Here is an 11,478-nt window from a genome sequence, read left to right as displayed (position 1 = left end):
CTCCCTGTACACACTAAAGCAGTGTTTCTCAAACTTGGCAAATTTGTATGCACTTTAACTTTTAGAATTACCCATTGAGCCACGTTGGCTGGATCATTCTGATAGTTGAAGTTCTACAGATCTTAAAATTGCCACATTTGAGAAACACTATGCTAAAAATGTGGCATCCACATATTGCAAAAATAAAAATCGTGATGAACATGACACATTTTTCAAGGCTTTAGGTCAGTATTAAATATATTTCTTAGAAGACATGCAGGTTATGCAGTCATCAAGAGCAGAAAGGAAATAGAAATCTTCAGCTGTGCTAGGACTTCAGTTTCTAGAATTCCCATCCAGCCTGACTAAAGCAAGAAATATTAATTTGATGAAAGTTGCTGGAGAAAAAGAGGCGTCAAAGAAGATAATTACTTTTAAGGAAATTTACTTTCAGATTTTTTTTTTAAAAAAGTACATGTTTTGAAAAATTAACACTGGCTGACTCTAGTTTAAATGTCTTAAATTAAATGTGACTTTTATAGAAAAATGTGCAAGAATGGTGGCAACTGACTTTCTGCATGCATATGATCAAATGTGCCCAAAAAATAGTTTGCAGAGTCATGAAACAAAATTTTTGCTATAACCCAGGACTGCCTGTATGTATCAGGGTTTTTTTTTTTTTTTTTGCATCAACTGGAATTGAATGTAAACTTGAATCATTTCCTGTGGAGATGCAACATATTAACTTAGTTGCTTACAGTACTTAATTCCTTCCTTCTTTACCATTTATCAATATGTGCTCCATTTTATTGATAGACATCTTCAATTTACTTCTTTCTTATTCACATCAAGCAAGATAATAACATATAGTAACAGACAGGGTTTATAACTTGGAACAGACTGTCAGTTTTAGGGCATTCAACAAAAGTAGCTAGAGAAAAAAATGTTAGGTTAGGTTACATTTGATTTGGTTTCATAAAGCAAAGTTGTACAGTTCATACATTTTCACTTCCTACTGTACATTTAAGTGAAGAAATAATGCATCCTACTATAGAAAGTATTGGAAAATTTTTAAAAGTGGAATAAAAGGAAGTGATATAAACAGAGTAAAAGGAGCAATCATTTTTAGAAAGAATGAATTATATACAAAACAAAAAGAAACTAAATATTTTGTTGTATATGTTAAAATGTCTATAGATATTTGTGATACATTGCTGAGAAAATTATTGTATAGGAAAGTTATGCATGCAATGAATCAGATGTAATTTTAATTCTTTTATGACTTTTATTACCACAATCAAATCTAAATAAAAGATTGAGGCTAAGAATAGAAACTCTATAAAGGTAGGTTGATTTAAGTTGCTTATTTATTTTCAGTTATTTATTATATTTATATTCTACCTTTATTGTTTTCATAAATAATACAAAGCAGCAAACATTTATAGTAGTCCTTCCTTCTCCTATTTTCTCTGCAACAACAACCCTGGTGAGATGGATTTGGCAAAGAGAGAGTGACTCCCCCAAGGTTACCGAGTTGGTTTTCATGATGAAGGCAGGACTTGAAGTTACACTTCTGGTTTCTAGGCTAGCATCTAACTTTTAAAAAATCATAGGGAATAGAACTCTACTCTTTTTGCCCCGTTATTGATTTTCCAGAACGCTGCTACTACACTCCAGCAATGGGTAAATCCTCATTTCTGAAAGCAACTGAGAGAACTTAAAATTTAAATTAGCCTCCCACTCTGTGCTCCTACCACGCCCCTTTTGCACCCGTATCTCCAGTCTTTCTCTCAGTTGCTGACGGACTGAGAGGGTTTTCTCTGTGCTCTGGAGTTGCGATTAGGCCTTTGTTTATTTTTGATTAGCCCCTTTTTAGTTTGCTTTCCTTTCGGGTAGTTGGTCTTTATTTTCATCTTTTTGTTCATTTGAATCCCCGCCTGACAGCTGTTAGTCGGATTCGTGTCCGGCGCACCGGATCGTTCCGATGCTAGCGCTTGGAGCGCTTACAGCCACCGGCTTCTGTCCCTGCGGGGCGGAGCCGGCTGTGTCTCAGCCGCCGCCGGTTTCGGGCTGGGCAGTTTGCCGTCCTTCCCGACCGGCTTTATCGGAAGTGTGAGGAAGCGGCGGGGGAAGGAAGCCAACATCTGGAGGGAGCTTTTCGCTGCTGCGGCTTCATTCTGGCGTCCGTCCCGTCAGGGGACTGCGGGGGGCGCGGTTGTTGCTACCGATCATTGGCCTGGGGAGTCGGCCCTTGTGAGCGAAGGTTGGGGGGGCGTGGTGTGGCTCGCGGTGGCTCGCCGCCCCTCCGTCGCTTCTTCAACGATCGGAGATCCGTTACCCACCTGGCTGGCAAAGGAGAGACGCCAGGGGAGTGCAAGTGATATTGAGGCTGCAGGTGGGAGAGATGCCATTTTCCCTCCTTACTGCACCATCATTGGGGGCCGCCATTTTGGTCATCTGGGTGGCCGCCATTTTGTTGTCCAGCCTCAGCGTGGCCTTGGTTGCTACAGTGTTTTGGTGCCGTGCAATAAGGCACCAAAAGGAAGGGGGGGTCGTTTTAGGCCCCGCAGGCCCTTATTAATCACTTCAAGGTGGAGGGTACACGGCTTTTGCGTTTTTCTGCCTGCACCTCTGGGCAGAGGACTAAGAGGTACCTGAACCCCTTTCTGCAAAGGGGGAGGGGGCTATAGCTCCTCCAGAGAGAGCCTTCCTCCCGTAGAAGGTGATTGACCTTATTGATTGGGCCTAGTTAAAAAAAAAAAAAAAACAGCACGCCCAAATGGCGGATTCCTCGTTTTCTTCTGACGTGGAACAGGAGTCCAGTCCTGTAAGGCCCGCCAAGTCCCGCAAGAAGAGGTCAAGCAAAACTTCTGCTTCGGGCAGCCATGGGGCCCATTTAGCTAAGAGCTCCGCTAGGGCTGACAAGGACGCCCTCAGACGTCACAGGGCCTTGGAACGGCAGTTGGCGGCTGCTCCGTCCTCCAGCCGGGAGGCGGGGGCTAGCCAGCAGTATGCCCCTGTCACCAAACAATCAGAATCGCGGGGGGTAGAGCCTGCTTCTTCGACTCTACGGAGGGGCGTATCTCAATCCCTGCCGGATGTGTCACTAGTTGGCCTGGAATCGTTGGCGCCGCCTCGTCTTCGACCTTCCGCCACTTTCATGCCTACTGCGGCAGGACTTCGGATGGTGGACCCCTCCCCGCCTCCATCGCAGATGGACCTCCAGTCGATGCTTTCTACGGCGTTGGCCTCGATCATGGCAGCGAGTGCGCAGACAGCAGCTCAGACTTCATCCGCTGGAACGTCTTCAGGCAGACAGCCTACCTCAGAGTCGCGCAGAGCCCGGTCCTCGTCTCGCAGGGAATCTGATGAGTCAGAGAGCTCGGACCAGGAGGAGGATGAGGCTGAAGCCATGGAGTTTTCTGAGGACGAGGGCTTGCAACCGGACGCTCCGGCCTTCACGGGCTTGTTTCGTCCGGCTTTATTCAAGTCCCTTCTACACAAGGCTCGTTTGACAACTAATCTGGGGTCAGTGGGGGCCCAGCCGCCGGCAGCCCAACCAGAATCGGGCCCACATGATGCCTTGTTCAAGCAAGTCAAGAAGGAGAAGGACTTTGTACCGTGCCCTCAGCTGTTCACAGACGTGTTGCAGGCTCCTTGGAACCAGCCTGGGTCGTCCACCGCTCCCAGCAATTTGGACAAGAAATTGTTCTGTCCGGCTCCTGAGTTAGAGACTCTGTTGAACATTCCCACGGTGGATGCTCCGGTAGCAGCCCTCACGGCTCAATCGATGGTTTCGCCCGACCCGCTAGATGGACTTAAGTCGGAGGATAGACGTACTGAGTTGGCCTTCCGGAGGGCACATCAGGCAGTGGCCTGGACAATCAAAACTGCCTCAGCCACTTCCTTCTTTAATCGCGCTTCCTTGATTTGGTTGCGTCAGCTTCAAAAGCGCCTTCCCCCGGAGGAGACTTGTTTGCGCCATGATGTCAATAAAATCATCGCGGCCACAGAATATTCGGCGGATGCTTCGTTGAATTCAGTAAAATTTGCCTCGCGGGCACTGGCGGCGGGCATCACGTCAAGGCGCCTCTTCTGGCTGCGTCCGTGGAAAGCCGATGTTAAGGCTAAATGGAAGCTGGCGGCGGCTCCATACAAAGCTTCCAATTTGTTTGGTGAGGCTTTAGATCCGGTCTTAATTGAAGACAAGGACAAGAGGAAGGTTTTACCTTCTTCCTTTCACAAGCAGGACAGACGTTATACTCCTTATACACAGCGCCAGCCCTTTCGTTCTTTTTCGGGGTCTGGAGGCTCCGCCACCTTTAGACAATCCTTCCAGCCGTCCGACCGCTTCACTGACAGGCAGCGTTTCAGAGACCGCAGCAGACCTCAGGCCGCGTCCAAATGTTCCTTCCGTGGGTCCAACTCCAAGTCTTTCCGGAGAGGCAAATGACTCACTGACTCCAGGTCCGGTGGGAGGTCGTCTTCGAGCATTTCATCACAGATGGGAGACGTCCACTCCGGATACGTGGGTGCGTCGTACGATTTCGGAAGGGCTCGCGATAGAGTTCATGGATCATCCCCCACGACGTTTCATCCGCTGTCCGGTTCCCTTGTCAATCGACCGTCACAGACTGATGGAGGTGGAGATTTTGCACTTGCTAGAGATCAGGGCGATAGAACCGGTCCCGTTGGACCAACAGGGGACCGGATTTTACTTGATTCTGTTTTTGGTGCCAAAGTCTTCGGTAGGCGTCAGGGGGATTCTCAATCTCAAGCAATTGAATCGGGCGGTATGCTACCGTCGCTTCAAGATGCATTCTCTTCGTTCGATTCTGGCCTCGGTCCGCAAAGGGGACTTTTTGCAATCAGTGGACTTGCGAGAGGCCTATCTTCATGTTCCGGTGCTTCCCTCCCATCAACAGTTTCTACGCTTTGAGTATGCGGACAGACACTACCAGTGATTGTTCAGAGTTATAATGGCATTGAAAAAAGTGACTTATGACCGTTTTTCACACATTGTAGTGTCCCTGAGGTTAATTTGATCAAACTTTGGACACCTGGCAACTGGTTCATATTTATGATGGTTGCAGTGTCCTGGGGTCTTGTGATCACCCTTTTCAGCCTTTTGACAAGTAAAGTCAGATTCACTTAACAAGTGTGCCACTAACTTAACAACTGCAGTGATTCACTTAACAACTGGGGCAAGAAAGCTCATAAAGTGGGGCAAAATTCACTTAACAAATAACTCACTTAACAACAGAATTTTTGGGCTCATTTGTGATCATAAATTGAGGACTTCCTGTACTGACATCAGAAACATAGGATAATGCTGGATTCTATTCATTGCTTTTTAAAAGCGTGCTTCATCATTATTGCCACCAAGTTGTATAATTTTAGAATTTGCGGTATAAATAATGGTAAAGTGAATCTATCAAATATTTCTTCCATAATTTTAAATTCCTGAACACTGTGTTCTTTAACTCAGCACCTTAGAGAATTTTACAAAGGAGTTTTGGTAAACAGAAAGGGGCATTTATCATTTAGTAATAATAAAAAAAATCTACATTCGATAGATTAAGAATTAGATAACATAATTTTTATTAGTAAAAAAGCTTGTGTTTTCACATAGCCTAATGAAGAATGAAAGGAGAGGAAGAAACATGCAGGCTGGAGTCTTAGTTCAACCAGATGCAAAGTCCAAATTATGTTAATAGATGATGCTGTTAAAATTATTTACATACTGAACAGTTTTCTGATTTCAGTATTTCAGATAGCATTAACTGGAATCAATTTCTTCTGAAGTGACATTAAGTCTTCTGTTGTTTAATTTTGATAACAGTGTATGAAATTTGTGAATCTTGCATTTCTCTCCACTACATTTTGAATTTGAATTCATAATTCACACATTTACATTGTTTTTCGGTATTTATTTTAGATAGCCAGGGTATATCCAAGAGCTAATAGAACTTTATTGTACTAAGCACATTATGTCATTTATTGGTGTCACCTGTTGTGGGTTTTGCTTGGCCATGATTTTATTCTTCAACTTGTTTAAAAAGGAGTATAAAGATGTGAAGTTAATAGTTGAGGTGATGGTGAGAAGCACATTTTTATAATCAAAGCTAGTTGCTATATTTCTTCAGTTAATCATTTGGGGCCACACATCCACACCTTGGTTAAATATCATCTTCTTGCCTTTTGCTCTGTATAGTTAGAAAAGTGAATTGTAAGTTGCAGTTGATGTAAAATGTAGCAGTTGGGTAGGTTTAACATATAGTGACTGAATGGAAAGATTAACTACTGAAAACTAGTTGGCAGTTGCTTTTAAGGTACAATTTAAGCTATTAACAATTAAAAGAGGCCAAATGATTTAGAATCATCTTTCATGATAAGAATCATCAAGATATGCAAGAAAAGCCCTTCTAAACTGCAAGTTGACATAGAGTTGCTTATCTGCTACAAGAGAGAAATTTCGTCTGCATTGCAATGTATTCCATCAGGAATTGTGTTTGGTCCCAATATACTGGCAGTTGGAAAAATCTGTAAAAATGGACTTAATTTTACATCTTGAACTGTTAATCTTAATATTAATTTTAATGTGTGGTTCACATTTTGTGTTTTAATTTGAAGAGCTGTTAGCCTTCTTGTGTATTAGTTCAAATAGAAAATCAGTTAGTAAACAAAAGTCTATTCAGTATCAGATCTTGAAGGGAAAAAAGCAATAAGGAGGAAGGGATGGTACTATTTGTGTATATGTGCACATATTTTTCCATAAAATCTCTTGATTGCTGTACACACCAAGTATGAGAAGTATACAGAAGTGAAATGATAAAAAAAATGCATGAATAAGTTAATTAAAAAATATTGATTGAAAATATTGTCTTCTCTAATTTCAGGATTTAATTTCAATATATTCTTGATGCCTAAGCCTTCCAAAATAATGTTCATAAACCTTCCAAAATAATGTTAATTAATTGGAATTATATTACTAGAATACCAAAGCAATTGGGTTTTGTTAGCTTTCTTTTACCTCTTTTTGAGCTCTAACATTTATACATGTTTACTTCATATATAAAACAAGGCAGATTGACAACATCAGCAAGTATTGCGGGCCCAATTGGCAAAAGGAAGCTCAGTACTGTATAGGTTGGAAACATGCAGAGGCTTTCATCCTGCAGTTAGCCATTTTAGACAATGGCTAAAATGATGATGATGACTTCATATACTGTATGTGAAATGGAATTAATAGTATATTAGAATCCTAATAAATTTAGCATCAGGTTATGTATGAAGATATATTTATTTTTATAGATCCTGCCCCACCTTTGAAATCAGAGTACATCTTTAGATGCCCAAGTATAGGAAAGTTGACTTTTCTTGCTTATTTTATAGTGAATTGCAAAGGAGTATATTTCTTGTTTGTGCCATTTTAAATGAATTAAAAGAATGCCCTATAATAAAAACTTATTGAAGATTCAGAGCGTATGTTCCAATATTAGGCATTCTTCTCATATTTCGCACAAATGCATTCTGGCCTCCTGAGAGGATAAACTGTGCATTTCTCCTGGCTCATTCAAATTGAATGCTAGTAAGAGAAGCATCTGGTACAGAGAACAGCCTCAATGTTTATTTTTTTAAAAAGAAAGGTTATGTTCTCAGCCTCATACCGTGTCATTTATTGGATATTTATTTGTTGTTCTGTGTGCATGTGAAAGGCATTCTTCAAAGAACTGTTGGCAAGATTATATAATGTTGCATAGCACAGGTCTGGACAAAATGAAGCTAAGTCTGCTTTACCAAGTTGTATTAAATATTGTATCATCTATTTGTAGTATTCTCTTTAATACTCTGTTGTTCCAGCAGACATAGAAGATGCAAAAGCCCTTCTAAGTTCCTTAAAATTGTAACAGCACTGCAGTGAGTATTAGTTCTATCTTTTCATTAGTTTAGTACTAAAATAAATGAAAGGGACTTGTTTATCTTCTCTAAATTAACTTTGTTTTCATAATGAACCAATTTGAAGGCATATTTTTTTTCTAAGTATACTTAGCGTTAAGTTCAAAGCAGGCAGTGGCTGTCGCTGATCTTTTTTTCCCTTATTACTGTATTTTATAGAATGCTTTGCTGAAATGAATCAGGTGATTCTTTGGTGGGTGGAATATCATCATTGTGCCTTTACTGGTTATTTCAGAGCACAGGAAACAATGTTTTATTAATACTTTCAGGCATATCTGTTTTGTAAATTTACTTGACTTTATTGTGTAACAAATTAATAGTTTATTTTGCAGTGACTATATGTTTGAGATATATGAGGTCAATATGTTTTGATTTTATATTTACTTTCCAGACATGGCATTAAGTTCTCAGAAGCAAAGAGGGTTTTACAAGACCGTAAGGTTTTTCTGCTGTTTATATGATACAAATGGTCAAATCGGTTTTTTTATCTTGAATTAAAATATACATTAAATCATTTGATTAATATTTCATTTTAAGTAGAAGCTTGGGCAATACCTATGGTAAATACTTTAGCAGATGTGTTTAAGGATCGTAAATTCTAATCAGACAGAGCATTCTCAGTTCTAAGTTATTATGGCTTTTTACACAGTAAGCCAGATGTTCAGACTGGATTTGGCATTTTGTCTATCTATTGTGTCCTTTCCAAGGACCTGTGATAGGCTGATGTGGATGTTTTATGGTATTACAGATATCGTCGCAGGATGTAAGCTGTTCCAAGTAAAGCTGCTTTTTGCAATTGATTGATGATGAGTTTGTCAATGCTGGTGGTGTTCAAGAGGTGCTCTAGTTGTTTTGGGATTGTACACAAGGTTCCGATTACTATTGGTACTACCTTTACTTTCTTTTTCCACAGTCGTTCTATTTCTATTTTCAGGTCTTTGTGTTTTATTATCTTCAGTTCTTTCTCTTCTATTCTGCTGGGTACTGTCATGTCAGGTACTACCAGAATCCAGACTTTTTTTGTCTTTCTTATTAAATTTTTTTGCTACCTATCTCACGATGGGCCTACTCTAGGTGGCTAACAACAATAAAAAATGAAGAAATAAAAAGGAAGTTTAAACAAAGCATAAGCAAAATAATAAATAATAATAATAATAAAACAATAAAATAAACAACAAAAAAGAAAATACTTCAATATGACTAATAAAAAAGATGGACAAGTGTTGAGCAAAGAGTGGGGGGAAGGTAAAGTCTGCTTTCAATCTAGCAGCCACCTCCACAGTAGAACTCCCCCATTGGGTCGTCAGGCCAATTGGCAGAGTCAAGTCTTTAGGCTCTTATGGAAGGGAAGTTGGTTGGAAGCAGGATGGAGGGCAGGATGTTCCAAAGGATGGATGGTGCAGCAGAGAAGGCTTTTCTTTTGAATCCTGACAGTCTGAAGCTTTTGACTGATGGGCCCTCTTTGCTGGCCCAAATAGGGTGGACTAGTCTTAGCAGGACCTGATGAAGCATCAGGTAGCCTGGACCTGTGCCATTAAGGGCTTTAAAGGTCATAACCAACACCTTGAATTGCACTTGGAAGCAGATTGGTAGCCAGTATAGTTTGGGGAGCAGAGGTGTAATATGAACTATCCTAAGGGCTCCAAAGACTGCTCTCATTGCTGCACTTCGCAGTTGAAGCTACCAAATGGAAGTCTAAATAAAAGAAGAATTAAGGGTGACATGATAGCAGTATTCCAGTATTTGAGAAACTGCCACTAAGAAGAGGGGATCAAATTATTCTCCAAAGCACCAGAGGGCAGGACAAGAAACAATGGTTGGAAATGAATCAAAGAGAGAAGCAACCTGGAATTAAGGAGAAATTTCCTAACAGTGGGGACAATTAACCAGTGGAACAACTTGCCTCCAGAAATTATGGGTGCTCCAACACTGTGTGTTTTTAAGAAGAGTGTAGATAGTCACTTATCTAAAATGATATAGGTTTTCTTGCTTGAACAGGGGGCTGGACTAGAAGACCTCCAAGGTACCTTCCAGATCATTCTATTCTAAAATGGATTTCAAGAGTAGCCCGATGTAGAGGACATTGCAGTAGTCCAGATGAGATATGACCAGGGCTTGAGTAACTGAGTGCAGGGAGTCAAGATCCCAAATGGTCACAGCTGGTGCACAAACTGAAGCTGTACAAAAGCTTTCTTAGTCACATTTGTCACCTGCTCTTTGAATCCAGGAGAAACCTCCAAGGATAACCCCCAAGTTGTAAACTGGATCTGAATGGGGAAATTCCTCTCGGTCCAGAACCAGAGATGACAAAAACTCAGATCCTGAGGCCCCATGCACCCAAAGTCAGGGTTCAGTCAAAGTCGTTGTCCCCCATTCAGCCTCCAGGTATTGTAAAGGACAGAGATAGCATCACTCGGATCAGCAGGTGGAGAGCTCAGTATCATTGGCATATTGATGATATGTCAAACCATGGTTATGAATGATATCATCCAACAGGGTCAAACTGTTCTCCAATTAGTAGGCAAGATGTCTCCTTAGGCATCTCCTAAGGAGCCATAAATAAATGGGTAAGGATATTTTTAGAGTAAACTATTTTTCCAGATGATCAAGAACTGAATTTTAAGACATTTTAGTCTGGATTGTGATTTTTTTTAAAAAAAAAAAGGGGGGGGGTTTGTTTGTTTTTTTACAAACATATCAGTGCGTGAACAGTGTGGCACCTGGATGTCATACATTCTAATACAAATAAAACTAGTAGAATTAAACATAGTTATTACATTCAATCAACTTATATGTATTTCTAATTTTACATATTTACTGTATATTGAGTTGCAGTCTATCATTATTCAATTATTCCATTATTTTATTTTGTTATTACTTTTATTATATAAAAGTATATACACTAATATTCCCCCTTCTATTATTTCCATCTCTTATTCTAACTTTTAATCATGTCACCTTTTATTAAAAGACATTTTCATTCTATCCTACCTAACTTCTGGTCATGTCACGGACCTAAAAAAAGAGGAGAAAGAAAAAGGAAAGCAAATCCGAACAACAAAAAGAGACATAATCTATCCATCTCTTGTCCACTTCAATACTTTAAATGCTTTGCTTTTTTTGGCTTGTCTCCCATATTCCTCTCTTGGATCTTTATCTCTGTCTGCATCTGCTTCTTGGTTGTTCAATCTAGGTACCTCTACCCTCTTCTACTGCCTAGTTTCCAAAATTTCTGCCCAGGCCTCTATCTCCCTTTCAAAAGTATCTTCCAACTCTCTTAATATGTTTTCCCCCACATTTAATTCATCAGGCACTATTATTTTCATTGTTATCTCCTCCTCCTTGTTTTCTTTTGTTCTCTGGTTCTTTGGCTCAATCCTTTGCTCCATTTCTTCTGTTGGTTCCTCCCTTTCCTGGGAGTCTTGGTCTTTACTCATCATCCCTCGAATAGTATTTTCCATTTTTTCCGTAATCTCCTTAAATACTTTCTCCATGATGTCCTTTGTATTTTAAAAAAGTAATGCCATCTCCTTCAAAGTT

The 11,478-nt window shown here is 40.4% G+C and overlaps 1 protein-coding gene across 1 annotated transcript in view; it reads left to right on the top strand.

Annotated features, from left to right (window-relative positions):
* FRMPD4 (FERM and PDZ domain containing 4) overlaps nt 1-11,478 on the top strand; it is a 298,999-nt gene that overhangs the window by 100,185 nt on the left and 187,336 nt on the right. The window lies entirely within an intron of this gene.

Source organism: Pantherophis guttatus, chromosome 5 (genome assembly GCF_059756535.1).
Source record: "Pantherophis guttatus breed Tessera chromosome 5, ASM5975653v1, whole genome shotgun sequence".
In the NCBI taxonomy this organism is placed as follows: Eukaryota; Metazoa; Chordata; class Lepidosauria; order Squamata; family Colubridae; genus Pantherophis; species Pantherophis guttatus.
Note: the sequence above shows the minus strand (reverse complement) of the source record. Positions and strands in the feature narration are given on the sequence as shown.